This window comes from Lasioglossum baleicum, chromosome 3 (genome assembly GCF_051020765.1).
Source record: "Lasioglossum baleicum chromosome 3, iyLasBale1, whole genome shotgun sequence".
NCBI lineage: Eukaryota > Metazoa > Arthropoda > Insecta > Hymenoptera > Halictidae > Lasioglossum > Lasioglossum baleicum.
In genome coordinates, this window is record NC_134931.1 from 14,833,147 (window position 1) to 14,852,066 (window position 18,920).

At 37.8% G+C, this 18,920-nt stretch overlaps 1 protein-coding gene across 1 annotated transcript in view; it reads left to right on the forward strand.

Moving 5' to 3' along the window:
- The first annotated feature begins 1,135 nt into the window (after window positions 1–1,135).
- LOC143207141 (uncharacterized) overlaps window positions 1,136–18,920 on the forward strand; it is a 30,942-nt gene continuing 13,157 nt past the window's right edge. Inside the window, exons 1-2 of the mRNA XM_076420267.1 lie at window positions 1,136–1,364; window positions 1,565–3,589. The gene's annotated coding sequence lies outside the window, so the exon portion shown is untranslated. The remainder of the gene's footprint in view (window positions 1,365–1,564; window positions 3,590–18,920) is intronic.

Consider the following 18,920-nt stretch of genomic DNA (forward strand, 5'->3'; position numbering starts at 1 on the left):
TTCGACGTACAATGTGTACTAATAATCTACGACAATGTATACCCTGCTTCTCTAGTTTACAGAGCGTCGCATTCGTATCTCTCTAAAAATATTATAAATAAAAATAGTATAAAACACTATTATATAATGGAAAAAATACGGTAGACTTCAGCTATATTATAACCAAGCTAAGGTTATTAGCAATAGTTCGAAAATTCTATTTTCTTTATTACAGTAGTAAATATTTCACGAGCATTTATTTATTTTGACTGTTTCTGATTCAAATAACCCGCCAATAAAAATATCGAACGCTAGATGGAGCATTTGACAGTGCTGATTCTGGCGGTTTATTTAAATCAGGTGTTGAAAAGAATTACTATCACCACTAGCACTGTATTTAGTTGTATAGTATAGCACTGTATGAATGTTATGTATTTGATAATTTAAGGTTTCTATAAATAGTACCACTCGCGAAAATACCACTTGCTGGCTATTACCAGCTATTACATGTAAGAGGTCGCTACATTATTGTGGATGGTGACTGTTGCGTGTTAGAGATGAACTTTATCACAAAAAAAGGCACATACAGATCGAATTGAGTAAACTCCTCCTTTTTCGAAGTCGGTTAAAAATCACGTGATCTTTGCAAGAAAGTATACAAATGAGTTCTTATTTTTATAAGATATTTTATGTTTATGCACTGAAAAGAAGGGAAAAGACAATGCCGCAGTATTTATTTATTTTCTTCCCTCCTTGTTTCGAGGATACTAACGAAGCTGTTTCTTTTTTGAAAGCTTTTTTTGTCGCACGTCGCACGGCAAAAATCGGAAATGTGTATTTACACAGCTGCGTGCTGCGCGTGATAAGATCATAGACATAGACTTATAGAGATAGACTGCGCGGCCTGTACGAAGCGCTAAAGCCTACAACGGCGGCGCGGGGTATAAAGAGTGAGAGAGAGAGAGCAATAGTCAGGTGCATCCCGTTCTCGTTCTAATTGACGAGTTGGTGGGGAGAGATTCGCCCAATGAAAGTGGAGAGTGCGTAGGAAGTGAGAGTTGACTGGCTCGCTGCGCTCCCACCAACTATCGGTGTGCGATTGAGATAAATAGAGATCCACACGGCCGCCATTGTAGGCTTTAGCGCTTCGTACTGTGGCCGCGCAGTCTATCTCAATCTCTATAAGTCTATGGATAAGATGTGCCGCCATTGTTGTTATGGTAAAGTCTAACCTATTTAGTCTAACCACAGATTACTATGGGAAGAGGAATGATTACACGCTCAGATGCCGATTCCCAGATACACTGGCCCGCAAACAATCAACGAACTTCGCTGGGTAGCGAACCATGGACACTGGGATGGAGTAATCCCCTTGATGCACATAGGTACCGATTATAAACAATACAAGCAAAAACAGTATTTTTCATTCTTTATATGGCTATACCTACTACTTGTGTAACAGCAAATGCCATTGATAGTGTTACCTGAAAAGGTTGCTTTTACAACATCCGTCTTTAAAAATTATCTCATTACATAGTCAATGATATTATGCTACATAATTACTGTTTATACTTTTTAATTACAGTAACAATGGAAGACAATGGACTAAAATATGCAGAAAGCAACACAATCAACAAATTGATGAAAATCAAACGAGTCAAAGTGGAAAATGAAGAAAACAGAGCAAAGTAGAAAGTACTAAAAGGAGAGAAAAGTTGTATTAATGGTTATTTAAAAACACAACTGATTTAATAAACTATCCATTATCAAGAATTAAAAACTAATGAGGAAATATAGTCTGCAGTAAAACCTGTACTTTGATCGGGAAATAAATTGCACAGAAACATTAATGTCGAGGACATTGAAAGCGGTATAAGCTCCACGGCCAAAGAACATTATCATTGAATATTATAAACTTTATACGTATACTATAAATAGTCTTCTCGTCGAAGGATACGTACCGTCGAGTCGAATAAACATTAACAAGCTAAAGCTACGGGAGGAAGGTAATTGACCAGATACAAATGAGGGATAACAGTTATTTCAAACTATATTCCTCTAGTAAACTATTCTGTGCAATATTCTATATTATTCTATATTCTACAATACTATTTCTATTTGTGAACAATATGTACACGTTAAATTCACATTTTTTATTTAATAATCGTTCAAATTACAAAGATGCTTTCATTAGAAATTATTAACTAAATTTCTTCGTTCTAGCACATACAAGCAATCTTGTAATAATTATAAAACAATGTATAATGGTCAGATTTTGTGCTTGGTACGGTTAGCGTTAATGAAGATGGACTACATTGTTGTCTAATTTTCATAATATTCCAGATTAGCGAATTCCAATGGTGAATTTACTTTTAGGTGTATGCAATGTTTCAATGCAATTTTATAATGCGGTATCAAAGTAATTGCACATATAGGTAGAAACAATACCATGATAACTGCATTTTACATTCCTTTTGTATTTTCGAGTTTAATGATTTGATTGAACATTTATGAAAGAGTGTCTTTACTGATAAAGTATAGCACCCGTCAAGTACAACCGAGGAATGCTAAATAGGAAGGTGCAAACAATGACAGAATCGCCCGCAAATGGAACGAATCGGCTCATGGTTTGCTGCATTCCCACAGAAATATTTACACCGTGCTCAGTTGCCCAAGCTTACTACAGTATACTATTTATACAGCGCGAATCGCGAATGGGAAGCAAAACGGAGAGTTGGAGAGGAAAAAAAAAGAAACGAGAGGGGATTCCCGTGCATCGTGGACAGTTGGAAATTGGCAAAATGGAACTACTGATACTTATTTACATAAATTCACTTCCACAGAAATACATATTTCCACCGTCGACGGGTTATCGGCGTCGATAGAGAGCATACTATTTACATATTAATATTTATACACGGCACGGAAAACGGAGGGGTTCCCATTTTCCCATTTCGGAGTTGTGGACAGTTAGAAATTGTTGAGTTAAAAAGTCGAAATCAAACCGTTGGTTTCTACCTCATGGTTCCGGGAACGGTGTCGGGGTGGGGGGAGAAAGGGAGGCAGGGCAGGTTTCGTCCAGTCCGCTCGAGGGACGAACGGGGAAACGGGCCAATCAGAGCGCGTCTCTTGTCGGTGGACGGGAGACGGGAGCAGACGGGAGAGTTCGGCCGTGACGAGGTAAGCACGGTCCGGTCCGGTTCGTGAATCTTTCGCAATTTGCCTCTCTGTCCGACCAGTTGCCGAGGAACGCTGGTTGTGCGATGTGATCGTTCGCGCTGCTGCAGTTTATATTTATCGTATATAGGCAGCGTCCCGTTTCGACAAACCTTTTCTGCCGACGGCGTTTTTCTCTCGTCGTCGTCGCCGTTTCATGTGAACCGTGTGCCACGCACGCCCCGTAACGGAAACATGCCAGTGATGCATCGGATTTTGGGAAAGTGCCTCCGCAACGGTGCCGTTTGACAGTTTACACGCTGCCCAAAACAAAACCTGTGGCTTCTCTCTCTCTTTCTCTCTTTTCAAAAGATCGAACCGATTCACTGTACGGTGGATACTCAACATGCAAATGGACTAAACTCACCTCTCTTTGCTCGAGGAATTTCGTTCGGTGAGTGTTCCCGAATTTTTAATTAGTGCGCGTTCACCGGGTGGGCTGATCGATTTTCGATTCGATATCCGAGCTGCTTAATACGTATATAAGCCTTTTTCAACTATTGTCAAATACAATTCAACTATAGGAGAGAATGCTACGTTTTTTAAGACCGAATTATAAACCTTTAACCAGAAAACCTTCAGAGTTTCAGGATACAAAGGGTTAGAAAAAATGTATTTTTTATTAGAATCATTCGACAAATTTGATTTGTATATTCTATGGCTTTGTCTTCTCTTCATTCTCAAGCACACATGTGTTGTCTCGAACATGTAGATCGGTAGCTTGTATGCATTTCAAAAGTTGGAGAATAACAATTTTTATTCGATAAGTGCCCACACAGTTTGTTTTATCCCAAAACGTACTTCAGAAAAATGAGATTCCACTTTAAACCTCATTTGCTTTTACAGCGAGTTGTAGATTAATGTATGACAGCATATCAAATATCAAAGTTCAACATTCGAGAAACGGCAATTGAAACTTCATTCTGCGTCAACTTAAACGCGAAACTACACATTATGTATTTAAACCCACTATGTGCTTGTCTTAAAATATCGGTGTCATAGTTTCAATTCAAACGCCTTCCCGCCCTTTATTTGTTTTCAAAATGGCGGACGGTGCTGGAGAAAGCAGACAATCTTTCGGGAAGAAAATAGAATTTTCTTTCGTTTGATAACAAAGATCGAATTTAATATGAAATAGTTCGAATTAATTGTTTATTTCTCTGGGCAATAATCATCATTTTTGCTCTTAAAAAATGTATTTGAAGTCGAATCTGTGGAATATTTTTCGTTAGCGAAGGTCTGATAGATTGTTCAAATTCATAATGAGAAAAGTACATCTTTATATAAATTTTGATAAAACAATCATATTGCAATAGAATAAGTATTGCTAAATTAACAGACACGATAGCTTTATGGAAATTTCAAGTGCCACAGTCACTTTCGACGATGACTTTGCTCTGCGAATGTCACTTTGAAATGTAAAATACTCAATCTATAATTAACGACGATGCAACGAAGCATGAAGCAATTCGAGAGTATAAAATATTATTTGTGCAACGCATTCGAACATACGATTAATTTCCTCGTTTTAGGTGACTAATTATCCGACTTCTGGTATAACTGATAACTGCAAAGTATTTGTGCTGCACGAAGTTAACGAGAGCAACGGTTAAAAAGTAATTAAAAATATGTTGTAACTGCTAACCCGTATTTGATTTTAGTTGCAGTTTTAGCATAAAAATATTGCAATATGTGCAGAGATTTACATTTAAAGACACATGTGATTTTTAACGAATTCGTTCGTTTACATATGCGTCCAGAAATAGACTAAAAATGTTGCGTTTAATATTCCGCTGCAAGCAGGAATAGCAGGCATTCTTTTCGTTGACGCCTTCAACGCACACAATGACTTTCGTTCTATGTACATACATACTACCATTCGCGTATAATGTAGCCCCGATGGCTTTACGAGCTCGTCGTTGCCCAAAACGTCGATGGAATGTACTTAATTGTGCATAACGATCAATTTTCAGTGTTCATTGGCTGTGTCACGTCAATGAACGCGCGACGAGATACAGTATCGCTCATAATAATCATTCGAACGACTTGAATCGTTCGCACTTGAAACGTAAAATCGTTTCACACGATAGGTTATGTACCATTTACAACAAAATACTATCGCATGGTTGCCAAATTATTTACCATTTATTATCTACAATGTGTCCACATTCTGCTCCGATTATTTTAAACGATTCTTACGCCATTGACATTCCTTCCCGTAAATTATGCACAGTAAAAAACATTTAGCGTGCCATTTACTGGCCGCCATTATGCTTAAAACGAATTTCCTGAATGTCGACAACGATTAGATGGCGAATATTTATGCAAATACAGTTTTTTTGCGAAATGATTTACCGAGACTAAAACTTTCAAACGGAATTTCGATCTCTGTATTAATGTATTTTAACTTCGTGAGAAAGTACCGCCGTGCCGCGCCGCACCGATCGACTCGTATAAATCATTATATGCGAGAAATGTCCGACAGTAAAATTGCTTGCAGCTTAATTTCGTTGGTGAAGCTTTTTTTAAAAATATAAGCTTACATCGGAGCTTACAATCGGTGCTCCCAATTTTGAAATTTATGTCTCAGCTTCGATATTCGTATTAGAGGAATGCTTCTCAAAGTATTAAAGGCTCAACCTAGACGCTAGTCTAAATACATACGACTACTCCCCCCCCCCCCCCTACTATGTGTAAATATTGAACACTTAAAAATCATTGACCGCATGATTTAAAGTTTGGAAATGTTTGTTTGTGAGGCATGCCTGAAAATATGGGTAAACACGCGATATGGACAAACTTTCTCGAGCATTTTTGCTGAATGACGGTTGTCTCCACAACGATCGATAGATAAAGGTTTTCCGATTAAATATCTCAAACAAATAATGACAATGCGCTTGTATTTGTTCAGCACGGATAAAAACGGCCATTCCCTTGCAAAACTTGAAAATCGAATATTCTCGCGAATAATTTAGTCCGAAACTTTTAGACACCAACCCCCAGCACTGGGGGGGGGGGGTGAGTTCTTTCACGATTAGTTTTACTCTGAAAAAATCCTTATCCATGCATCACAGATTCCCAACAATTCTGGAATAATCTGAAATGATCGCCTGTGGATTTACCGCTAAATTTCCATAGCTCATTTTTAATTTATTAAACTCTTTGCTGATTCGAGCAGTTGTAGACGGTTGTGAATGCATACAGTTGTTAGTTTAGCAACGAATCTCGAGAAACATTGCGAAAGGATACAGCATAATCCCGCGGATCATGGTAAATTGTATCGATACATCCATCATAGCGATACACTGGATTTGACGCGTAAAAATAGAAAGGCTAGCAAGCGAGCAAGGCCCCGAGGATCGGAACCGATGAGATCGGTGTTACCGAGACCGCGTTCAGCGTTAAGAAAGTTTAAATTTTTGCGCTCTTACGTAATCGATCGTCGGATAAATCCTTGTTGGCAGACCGTTCGGACTCGAGTTTGTTATAGCCGATCGGATTGCATCGTTCGCGATGTCAACGATCCCGCGAATCAAGTGAACACACTTCTATTGTCCTCGTACTTGAATACTCGATGTATCTAGATGTCTTTCACGACTGATCACAATCGCGACGTTGTTGTACATATTGTGTAAGACGTAAGAGGTGCGCAAAGAACGATCGTAGTTCAGCTACCACTTAACCCTGGACAGCACTGATTCTTTAATAACTTGCGGCGAGAATTAATAGAAATTATAGCATGGTTGTAACATTGAAAGTTAGATACAAGCATATTAATTGTAGGATACCATATTATTTACAAATTATTGCGAAGCAATTGTTGTTATGTATATCCAATATGCGGATTTTTATTTCAAATAGAATTCGTCTGTTACATATTTGTTTGCGCTACATTTATTTCTGTGCTTACTAATTTTATGAAGTTCTCTTTGAATATTTTTACTTTCACTTGAATCTTTTTTAAGATTTTACTTGAACTGCATCGGTCGAAATTGTATGGTTCATATTTAAAGTCGAAGAAAGTTTGACGATATCGTTCAAAATTGAATTTGATAATTGAACGAGTCCACTCGAAAACGATATGTTTCGCAAACAGGACGAGCATGATTCACGGTAACGAAGTCGAGCACGATAGTAACCGTGGTCCTACATACTTGCAATTAGGAGAGCTTTGTCCGACGCCGGCTATGGGCTCGTAATGAGTTCTTTCACTTCGGTAATTTTCCTTTCTTCGTCCCAGCTGTTGACTTTCGAAGCAATGGAAACAATTATCGGAATCCGCTCGCGAATTCCTTGGGTACACACGAGAAACGGATAAAATTTCCTGAAAAACACACCCTCGTGACCGGCGATCGTGATAATTGCTTACGAACATATTTAAACTGTCCAATTTGGGTTCAAATGAATAGCGCGCGCTCGGTGTTCTAGCTTCGAGGCAATTAACATACGAAAAAATATATGTACATGTAGAACTTGCAATTACTTATATCGTGTTATCTCAGGAGGTTTCGCGTGCTTCGATGTAGATTTTAGTGCGAAACAAGTATACGGGGAAATAGATAAGTTATTGTGCTATAAAGTTTTATTCTTACGCTGATAATGAGGTATCGCCGATGCTTTATTATTAGGATAGGTTGCTAGAAATCGAAATAGCTTGGAAAAGTACTGTTTCGACATTCGCCGTAGAGTTGCGTGGAAAAGTTGATGCCATTCTTTCGCGTACGGTGCAGCTAGTGCTGATATTCGATAGAAATCTAACCCGGTCAGCAGTGTATCTCATTCGCCTGAACTTGAAACGCAGTGCGAATCGTAGCCAGCTGCTGGTTCTTAAATGGTGAAAAGATGCTTAAATGGTATTTTATCAGACACGTAATCTAAGTATGTAGAGGGTGTGCGAGAATCCGAAAATATTGAGAAATCACACATACTTTTAAAGCAAGGGAATCAGATTTTTCAATTATAAGAGTATGTATTGGTGATCGCAAGATTTCACGACGAATAATTCAACTGTCTGAAGGTTGTTATACACGAGTATGTCTGTCGGCAGAAGGTTAAGAGATAATGTTAGCTGTTTAGACTACCCCCCATTATGGCCATGCATAATGCAATTTGCATGCGATAACAGTCTGCTGCTAACTGTAAAGTATGACCACTTGGGTCCGATATCTGCAGTTAATAATATACATATGTATCACGATAATCGCGCCGTTCGTTCCTTGAAAATAGACTTGAACAGTTTTATATTTCACTGGCAATTTTATCTTTGTTCAAAATAATGTTTAACCTTTAAGTGGTACCATGTCTAATCGGACTGTGACGTATTACACTGGGGCCTTCCCAAAATTCTGTAAAAATTGATTAACACTGTGTACAAAAGTTTTATTGGGTTCATGAGAGACCCCAGTTTGGGCTAACCCTTAGCAGGGTTAAGAAATATTTTTGCAAAAATAATCTGCAGTTAATAACAATGATTTATCCTTCATTGCAAGATTAATTGTTCCGATGCGCGACGCGACGGTAAAAGAAACGTATTCTCTCAAGCAAACTCGAAACGAGCTAAACGAAATTCATGAACCTCTCCCGCCTCTCAGTGACTCACCGTCACTGTATAGATTTTAACGGACAATTGTTCAATTAACACCACGAGGAGAAGTGTTGGTAATCATAAGGTGGACACGTGTCTGAGATCCTAATCGTTTATCAGTCCTGTCAACCTATTACCTAATATCTCAAACGCAAATCGCATTTTAAAATCTACGATCTCTACGAGTGCATTAATGCCTAATCGATATATGCTAACAATACACATATGTATTATATTAATATTGAGTATATACAATTATATATTGTATATTGTATAGAATTACGCGCTGGTCTATGTCTATGCGATATAAAATAATCATAAGCAACCGTTACAGTAATGGTTTCGATATCGATATTAAGAGAGGAATGTGTCATTCGGATAAAATTCGAGCACGTACTCTGAAGTGGATCTAATCGTTTGATATTAATGGGTATTAATAGGGAATTATGGAACGGTTTCGAAAGAACCATAGCACGCGACAGCATAATATTGTATCGAGAGAGCGCGTGAAACTCACTATTGTTTAAAGTTACTAAAAATAAAGGAACGTTCTCGGTATCTTTACAGTATACTTTACTTCACTTTAACTCATACTTAACAAATTAAACTACAATCAAGATTTGAAAGATTAGTCCACGAGCTCGCTTTTGTAATGATCATAATACATATGCAGTTACTCGAATTAATATTCGGACGCTCTAAAAAAGTCGATAACTTTTTTAATATTGTACTATACGTTTTGAACTTTTTTGGGAAGCTAGAGCAATTAGTTTACTACAGGATGTGAAAAACTTTTTTTCAAAAGTAGCAATTGATCGGAATTGTAGACAAAATACTAGTAGTTGCATTTTAAAACTTTTTTACGTGGGCCTATATTGAAAATTTAAAAAGGACGTTTTGTAAGAGAAATATTTGTTAGAAAAATATTTGATATGTTATCGTAGGTGTTATTACGATCTATCCAAACCTTCAATAATTCAGTTGATTCTACCCGATTAAACAAGCCCTACTTAATAGTAGAAACGAGGGATCTGTCCCAGTCTCAATGATTAATTCATGCCGCCCTCATATCTTTCGACAGCGCGGAAGGACTTTGAAACTGCACGTGTGCGTCGATGAGTTGGCAAGCCATCGGCAAAATTTGTTTATTGAGACTCTAAATAGTTATACTTTTTTATTAGGTGCTGATACGTGTAAACGCGTGCCTCCGTTTGTTTCGAATCAGCGCGTTGTACAGATAGGTACAACATTACAAATCTCTAATTCGCGTTCTGTTCTATAAAATCTGTACACTTGTTTCATTTAGCGTGTTCGTAACCGCTTTCATCGTTCTTCAGTTTCTAATTCGCGTTTTGTTCGATATAATCAGGAATATCCTGACTCAGGACACTTGGTTCTGAGAAAGAAATTGATTTCTTTCACAGAAGAAATTTCTCTCTCTCTCTCTCTCTCTCTCTCTCTCTTTATTTACAACATTACATACTGAAATTCCTTTGCAGATGTTTACGAGCAGAAACTGCTTTTGTGTCTGAGAAGAAAAGGAATAAGAATATTCGTATTCATGTACATTTACGACATAGCGATAAATTATTTATAGAGCAAAGGCTATTTATATCCGATGTTGAAAAAGCTTTTTCAGTTGATAATATTGTGTGCAAGCATCGTGTTTGTAATGTTCCCATACCAATTGATAATATAAGAATGAAACGCGGCTCAATTAAAGTAAGCTGCGATTAGATCGGACTAACGGAGTATGTCAGCATCTTTCAAATTGTGTTCATTCTGTATTCTATGTGTGTATATCTAAATATCTACGTTATTAATACTTGAATGAACGTTTTTCTTCCCTGCCCCGAGAGAACGGAAACCGTAGGATCTACGAAAAACGAATACATATCCTTTCCGCTGCGGGAGATAGCCTCGGAGGGGCCAAGAAGCTCAAACTGCCTCTCGGTCGCTGAGCAGTGTAAAGTGTAAACATGCAGCGTCATCCGATACGGATACGGGGTCGATTATACGGCGTGAACCACTACGAATGCAGTCAGTTTTCGGCCACGCGCGCGCGGTCCTTTTCTACGTTCGGCCCGGACCGAGTCAGTGAGGTCACAAAGAAATTATACATAAAACCAGACGATCTAACTTTCAACTTTTTGTGAGACGATGGTATGTATGTATATGCATAGATCCCTAATGATGTCTGCAAAATATTAGGTGTAGTTACTGAATAGTTTTAAAGATATAAACAATTAAACTTTCACATTTGCAGCTCAAGTTTTCGAAGTTCCATTAACCGTGTAAGCAGGTTGCGCGAAAGTTCAATTGTTTATATCTTTAAAACTATCGAGTAACTACACCTAATATTTTGCAGACATCATTAGGGATCCATATACCATCGTCTCACAAAAAATGATCAAAATCAAAATCGGACACTTGGGGTCCTTGCCTTGTAAGAGACAGCACGGACCCGAGGGTTTCTCTTACGTGTTACATCAAGGCTTTATTGTAATTGAAAAATTGTTACGTTTTCAATTACATTTATTTATTGCTTCCCTGTATTTGTTCATTCGATGTATTGCCTGGTTCTGTTCAGTTTGCTAACGAACGATGTTTGTTCCTGTATTGTATTGTAAGGCCGAACTTGTATGTACACTACATCACGTGCAGTCACCGGCTAATCATTGGGTCTAATTAATGCGCAACCTGCGGGCCGAGTTTATCTGTAGATACCAGTCTTGCACGTGGATACCTATTTGAGAGCTTCATCGTCACCGTATATTTGCGCTCGACAAAACGACACCTCCGCTATTGTGATTTATTATTATGCAGATGTTTCGCGTAGGATATTCGTTTTCTAACCTGGCGCGGCGGTTCCCGAACGCTATATGTTCGCAAGAAAAATTTTCTTTATTCCCAAGCAAAACGCTTCGCAATATTCGCTTTCTAAAATCGGATAACTCGTCGTACGCAACGATCTAATAATTTCAATCTCTGGGTCAAAATGTACCCGGCTGCCGCTGTCCGAGGGTTAAGTCTTTAGCAATGTTGTCGGAGGTTTGCGTGAACGCCATAGAGCGCGAAGTACGCGGAGGCCTTGTGTACAAATCTGATTCTCATCTACATATTCGGCATACGTTCGGCACATAACGTCCGGCGTAAAATTAAAGTGTGAAATTATTTGGAACGTCAGTGGCGTCTAAATAGAGAAATTTACGTCATTAACCACGGTTTGTGAACCAGGAACCCGCATGAAGCTCTTCGGCATCGTGTCCGCCGCCGCGCCGGTGATATGTGCTCTTTTATTTTTTCATTCGTTACGTGTCCGTGTACATTACGGTACCACCACGCAGCCGGAAGTAGATATATTCTAACAATATCGTATGCGTAGACACGCATCTACTTCTATTTAAAAACTTGCAGATGACGACGCCACCGCTGAACATTTATCCATTTTTGTAATCGTTAGATGTGCAGTTCATCGTTGTGTACGAGGCTCTGATAAACATTTCGTACACGCGGGAAAATATATCGAGTTCTCCGTGAGACGGCATTTTAATAACGGATCGAGTCTCGCATTCATTTAGCTCGTCATAATTATTGATGAGCAGCTGCTGGAAAGAATACTGAATTGTTCGATCGTACGGTTACATCGTTACAACGAGAGCTATGTATTGTATTAACGGTAACCGCATATACGAGTTTATAACTTGCGTGGTTGTTGTTATACATATTCTTTACTTTGATAAATTCTTTGCATATCTCGCAGTATCGAATCAGTATAATCAGAAGTTATACATTTATTCGAAGCATACGTGACTCGCACAGATCATATCTACATGAAGCAAACAAAAATATCCCAGCTCTTTAAAACAATTTTAAAACATCTAAAAATTGTAATACATATTACAAGAAGAGTTACTTACATATTCGAAGAAAGTTTTCTTTGCAACTAAAGACGAAAAGTGAATTAAAAAATTAGGAAGACTTCATCAACTGAATAAACGAATAGATTACATACAAAACTGTGAAACCATTTGAAGAATTTGAAACTATATTATTCGAATTCGTTTGAACTCGATAAATTATTTAGATTTCTGAATATTGCTTTTAAGATAAGTTGAGAACCGCTGGTCTTAAGTTACGTACTGAAGTTATCTTGGGTCTTCTGGCCGCAGAGATGATTTCTCTTGGGCATTTCTCAGGTAAATAAATTATGAGTACATACATATCATTCTAGCAGGTCTTCTTGCGGAGAGTTTGATGCAGCGATTTCCCCCTTTTTCTCTCTCGAGTATATTCAGTGGAAAAAAACCATTTTCCTACCACCCGAATTAAGTTGATACACTCTTTCGAATGTTGTAAAATACTCGATCCCCGAGTCACGAACCAGGTTGCTTTAATCAACGATTGTGCCTTGAGTTTAATAAAACATTGACGCAACATCCTTGAAGATTTTGCACTTTTTACGTGATGGACGTCAGAGGAAATTCTTCGACTGATGTACTTCAGATTCGTTGAAACCGGTACAATAAAAAGAACTTACGGTTCATTACAGTTGGATGGAAATTAATTTTATGCAGAGTCAATTTTTTTCGTACAATTTTGAATTTTCTACTCTCCAAGTAAAATTTGGAAACCTGACAAATCGTAAGAAATTATAAATTCATGCGATCGTTTGCAGTGATTTTAGTTTGTTGATTGCATAAGGCGATAGTTTGTGTACTCGATAAACAAATGTTTAAAAAAAGAAACTCTTTTACGATATCGAAGACCACAAACGAAATACGCGGTGTGGCTTTTAAACCGTATAATATCTACAGACCGGAGTCGTTAAGTCAATTCTAAGAGTCCTCAGACCGTGCTTGCCGGTGTTTTGCTTTTCTTAGGTTTCAATGTTTATTAATATGAATGAAACGAGTTTAAGTTCTTTCGAAAAATGAGCATAGTTCTCCGATGAAACCAGTTAAACTATTTTCCGATTGGGATAATCTCTATATGTACATACATACTTCGATTGCGATAGACAGAACCATTAAGTTTTATTTCTAAAGATTATTTCTCAATGATTATTTTTTCCCTTGTATATTTCTATCCGTGTCAATGATAATCGGTTCGTTTATTGTTTACACGTTATTCGTGTCGAGACATTTACATGCAATCGCATTAAACGTCCAACTTGTTAAATGTCTCCACAAATTCGCGATTTGTCTCGACGTGCGTCAGCTGATACTCGCGCGAGGATATCAGATATTTTTGTGCGCGTAGAAGAATTCTTTCATGCTCACGGGACTCGTCACGTGACACGCAATTTTCACGATTATCGTTCCGGATTATTTAGTTAGAATGATTTGCATACGTGACGCGAAAGTCGATAATGAACAACGATTTCAGCGATTCGACAATACGTGTATCATAGAACGCATTCAGGGAGATGGAAAAAATACTCTGAACAAAAGAATTGATTTGTGGGTGCAACAAGTTCCATTACACGGATTGCCATTAGTGTCGGCGAGGATTACCTGGTAGATAAATGTGCAGTATCGCCGCATTGCTTATACGAACAGTGATTTCACACTTATGTATGTACCTCAGCTATTTCAAGACAAGTATAAATGTCGCGCGTTATAGCTACTTTTCGCCGAGTTATTCGATCCACTCCTCTTCAAATTCTCTTAATTTTCTCCTCGCTAGACTGCGGATTTTATGCAAAACTGCTTTTGTATCGTATTATTATGCTCCGCAGTGGAAGGAATATTCGTTTTTCTTAGATCAAGGCTTTACCGTATATCAATTTTCCCTTTGGATATACAAAAGTGAAAGAACTCGTAAGAAGTCTATCAATTTCCTTGATAATTTTATCGAACAAACGCAAAGAAAATTATTTACATTCTACAGTCTTCAAGTAAATTCCCCGGCGATCCTCGTGACATAGTCGTTTAACTTGTAAATCTTCTGTCCACGATACACTCGTTTATCGCGATAAATATTTGACGCGAAATCAAATAATTCGCCCGGTCTCGTAATTTGATCTTATCTCTGGTTGACTCGCGAATTGGTTTTTTGTGTATTGGAGTACGCTTTGGGGTACACCTTGGGATTTCGAACCTTGACACACTTCTCCTCGGGACGGGACGTATAAGAAATTAGGATTTAAGAAAGTCAAAACTAATTCTGCTCTGACCTTTTCGACCGAACATTTTTAGCACTGCTCTCGCGATGGCGGGTGCTCGAATGTGCTTAATGTTGCTCGAAAGTGTGTTCGGACAACGGAAAAAGTTGGAGCATTTTCGCGCGCAGAGACCGAGCGAGTATGTATGTACATATGTACCATATGTACTTGCAAAAGAATGTATTTCGAGAGTCGTTGAAAAATGAACTCTCGCTTTGAATACGCTTCGAATCAATTGTAATCTTTATAAAAGTGTATAAAAATGAGCAGATCAAATTCAGAACAACCAAGATATTCCAACAATTTCAAAATACGAAATTGAAATGTATTAGCTTTACAATGATGGAACATCAAAGTCAACGTTAAATTCGTCGCTCGTATTTGCGAATTTTTTTTCTCTGCTCGCTTTTATGTGTCTCGTTGATCGTCGACACGTGTAGCACGCGCTGCGAGACAACCTGTACGCCTATCGCCCTGCAGAATTTCATCGGAATCGACACGGTACAACCCTGAGCTTCCCCTCGACAGTAGGGACGAACAATAGTTAATCTATACGCCTCGTGGCACCCTCCACGTGTCACGAAATACAACAAATGCGGAAGCACGTGTGAGTCAGATATAAGGGGGAACGTATTTCCCCTCGATTGGCGCAGAAATAATTCTGCCTACTCGGCGACTAACAAAATACGGTCTTTATTGTTAACTACCTCTTGGAACGGCGATCAGCGAACCGTGGGTTGGCAAGTGACCGATCGTGCAACAATAAAAACGTTAAACAATCGATTCGACGCGTTTGTCGTCGAACCAGTAGCTATAAATATTCTGCGACGATTTCATGGCAGCAATGGCTCGATCAGTTAAATTCTTTATTCACCAAGTCGATTTTATCGATTTTTCGATGTACACACTCGGTTGATCTTATTAGTTCATGTTTACATCCCAGGGTATGCCCGCAGTGGAGGGATTATTCGTTTTTCTCAGATCCTGCTGTTTCCGTTTTTTCTTAGATCAAGGTTTTCCACTTTACTCTTTACTCTTTACTCTTTATTGTCTCTGGTTCGCCATTGCAACCTAATTGTCTACTCTACTATAATACTGTACATATTCTCGCACACTTTCACATACTGTTATATGTATCCACCTGAATGATTCATTTTTCATTTCTGCATACACTTTGCGCTATGCATCGATGACCAATTCGTGTGCTGGATCGATCAAGGTCTTCGGTATTGTATTCGAATCGTTCGGTCAATTAGCAAAACGATCTAGATTTGAGGAGTTGCGTGTGCGGTAGACCAAATAATTCAATAAAGAACATGGATTAAGGATCAGAACCTTGATCGTTTGTTGCAAAAAGTTGGTTAGAAAGGACTGGCGCAGTCATGGACACCACGCGAGACCTTAAAAGATCTTATCTGTAAATCATCGAATCAAATTGTTTATAAAAATTGACTGGATCGTACAGTGAACAAAATGCGCACACTGAGAAAAAAATCCTGTCGAAACAAAAAAAATATATGTTGATTCGATAAGATGTACTATTGAATAGTGCCAATATCATATGAACTTATTTTAATATTTAATACTATTGAATTTCAATAGCAAAACTCATTTCTGCCAATCATATAAGCGAATAGCTTGACATCAATGTTTTAAAAAAAAATAAGATATGGCCTCAAACCAATTCCAGTATAAATCAATACATTTCTCAAATTTTTTTAACAACATATCTGATTGAAGGAAAAAGAGAAATATTACGAATAATAATGTACGGTATTGAATCGAATAATATTTTCAATCATTTCATGATAGACAATTCAAATACATCACGATTTGCTTCTAAATTTCATACTATTGAAAAGATTGATATTCATCGAAGTAAAAAAATTACGATAACACGCGTGTTATTGAAGTAACTACTTTTTTTTCTCAGTGTATTCTTAAGTATGTCGATCGATTGATGGAGACTGATTGAACGATTAAAAAAACAATTAAACCGACTTCGAAAAAACGCACTAAAAAAATGCACTAGAAAGTATGAAATAATTTCCATTTAATTAAACTTAAATACAATACAATCTTTTCGGAGGCGGCGCAAAATTGCAAATTTTCGACACTGGAAATTACGAAAATCCTTAAATTCTTCTACATGCTTTCACATATTAATGTATCTTCTCTTCTCACCTACCGATTTCCAAGTTCACCATATTCCAATGAAATCATAATCAGCAACATCTGTCATTCGGAAAATTTTCAATTTTGCGCCGCCTCCGAAAGGATTGTATTGTATTTAAGTTCGTGTGTATTCACATAAATTAAATGGAAATTATTTCATACTTTGTAGTGCATTTTTCTAGTAGGTTTTTTCGAAGTCGGTTTAATTTTTTTTTATAAAATTTGTTTATTTCACACTTTTTAGTGGAACGAGTAGAATTTGTAGAACACCGTAGTATGGCTTTTCGGTCTTATTAGTTATTTGCAATAAAAGCCGCAAAAAATGAAAAAATGAAAAATTTGTTTTCACGGTATCACCCCGGGGACATACTCTACAAGATGCAAAAGGTTTCGTTCTAATTGGTCCATCCATCTCGGCATAATCGGTGAATATACATAGAAAAAAAGGCACATACAGATCGAATTGAGTAACCTCCTCCTTTTTCGAAGTCGGTTAAAAACAGAAAACTGGTTAGAGAAGAAGCTTAGTTGGTTCGAGGAGAACGTTTTTAGAGAAAAATCGAATATGTATAAAAATCATAAAATGACAGGATGAAATTATTATTGTATAAGGCGAAATTGTATTTATTACAGGAGTGTTTCCACGTGAATAAGTACTAGAGCAAGGCAATCAAAATTGCTCGTCGGATTGATCACGGAGACACGTGTCGCGATCATGTCTTTTACCTGTAGGCGAAGAGTTCTTTCAGACTGTACAGATCAATTGGGAGAGCTCGTGTATTCCATCAAGCATCTGCAATTCGCATGATAGTCTTGTCCACGTGAACTCCGAATCAATGTAATCATCGCGTTTATAGTATAATGACATCTGTTTCGAATCCATTCCACCACGTGTACCAGTGAAGTTGATCATTCTGATTAACTTGCCAGCTAAACTTAGCACCTGTAACAGTATGCAGCCTGCCATAATTAAAAAGCGCATGCAGCAACGGTCCAGGTCGGACTGGAAACGTTCGTACAGTCCTCCTCCGTTTTGGGTACGAGTTTCAGAACACTTTCGCGTTTACAACTTTCTGCCCACGATACATTCGTGGGAACTTGCGGAGAAGTATGTTAACGTAAATACGAATATTGAAATTTTAAAGGGAAATATTATACAACGCGGTTTGTTTTGCGAAGCAAATGGTACCCATGTAATCTTTAAAGGAAAATGTGATAAGTAGGTCTCGAAGAGTCGCCTTGTAAATGGATTTTATCAAACTGGGCTTTTACAGTTGAGTCATGCGTGTGAAATAGTAATAATGAATCGCCAATGCGTCATCTAACGATGGGGGACTTCGCTTGGTTTTTACATCTACATATGTATTAACTTACTAATTACAACCTTAAGTGTCATATCCAGTATCCTATTAATGACTGCCAACTTTTTCCCGGTACGCCATCATATAATTACATATTATACAATTGGTTGCAAAAAGATAGTATGTACAATACACTCGTAGACTAGATCAATTAGAACCTGCGATTGTTTCAGTATTTATAAAATCGACGCAGATCGGATTCGGTACAACGTATAGTAAAAAGTATTTTATTGAACTCAAGGAATTTACAAAGTCAACAGGATGTCGAAAATTTTTGTATGTATGTATTCCGGTCGTAACTGAGAAACTGTTCTTCGGAACTCTCCCGAACGTACATTATTTTTACGTGTTGTATATTTTTATATTACAAAAACAACAGTGAAATTGGGCAAACACGGCTCGACGCGACGCAATTGAAAAACAATCGATACTTCGTTCA